Source organism: Myotis davidii, unplaced genomic scaffold, assembly GCF_000327345.1.
Source record: "Myotis davidii unplaced genomic scaffold, ASM32734v1 scaffold1029, whole genome shotgun sequence".
NCBI lineage: Eukaryota > Metazoa > Chordata > Mammalia > Chiroptera > Vespertilionidae > Myotis > Myotis davidii.
Window position 1 is genome coordinate 117,632 of NW_006300362.1, and position 1,263 is coordinate 118,894.

General features: G+C 48.9%; 1 protein-coding gene across 2 annotated transcripts in view; it reads right to left on the reverse strand.

The window, feature by feature from the left end:
* Positions 1-1,263, reverse strand: part of PLSCR4 (phospholipid scramblase 4) — a 51,055-nt gene that overhangs the window by 8,497 nt on the left and 41,295 nt on the right. The gene's annotated exons all lie outside the window — the stretch shown is intronic.

The window sequence follows — 1,263 nt, forward strand, 5'->3', positions numbered from 1 at the left end:
ACAATGGTGGTGGGTGCCTCTCCTGCCTCCTCAGCAGCGCTAAGGATGTCCGACGGCAGCTTAGGTGTGCTCCCCGCTGGCAAGTGGGCATCCCCCGAGGGCTGCCAGGCTGCCAGAGGGATGTCTGATTCCCAGCTTAGGCCCAATCCCCCAGGGTGCAGGCCTAAACCAGCAGGTAGTCATCCCCCAAGGGGTCCCAGACTGCAAGAGGGCACAGGCTGGGCTGAGGGACCCCAACCCCGAGTGCACAAATTTTTGTGCACCGGGCCTCTAGTAGTATATAAATTACTATAGTAAATGCTGTACTTATCATTTAAATACCACAGTAATTGAGGGGCTATTGTTCTGTCCAGTGTACAACACTGAGGCTCAAAGGCGTTAAATAAATTGTCCAAATTTAAGTAGGTGGTATATCTGAAATTCAAGTTCTCTTAGACCTCTCTCTAAAACTGCTTTTATTTCCCTGTAGCAAACAACTTTCCTAGAACTAAACAAGTGTATAACAGTAACCAAACTAACTCAGAATATCTGCTTTTTAGTTCCAGCACCACCGTTCACCATATACACCATTAGCATTCACACCAGCAGGTATAGGTTGTGATGGGTAGAGTAAAAGTATCTAAAGGCCCTTTGAATTCTAAAAGTATTAGAGGCCCGGTGCACAAATTCATGCATAGGTGGGGTCCCTGGGCCTAGCTGGCGATCGAGGCCTATCAGGGGGGCTAGATGGCAGGGGGAAGGGATCGCAGGTGGTTGGCCAGCTGGAGGGACTGTGGGAGGTTGGCTGGCCAGCCGGAGGGTGGGAAGAGGGGCTGCGGGAGGTTGGCTAGCCTGGGGGAGGGGCCATGGGCAGTTGGCTATGGGAATGCACTGACCACCAGAGGAAAGCTCCTGTGTTGAGCATCTGTCCCCTGGTGGTCAGCACTCGTCATAGTGACTGGTTGACCAGTTGTTCCGATCATTCAGTCGTAATGCTTGCTTAGGCTTTTATATATATAGATATGTTTACATTTAGCATACCTTATCTGGGGACATTTAGGTAAATGTGTGACTCCTGTTTTAGGTGATAGGTAAACTTTTAATTCAGTAGACACAGCTCACAGAATTGTGGTCACTAAATAAATAATTTTGCTTTACCCACCCATTAGCACTAAAGAGCATAAACCCAAGAAAAAGCCCTTTGTGATTTGCCTTAGGTGAGAAAATTTGGCTTCCTCCCTTCTCACTGTCCTGCTGCATTCTGACTGGCAGGGCCAGTGACAC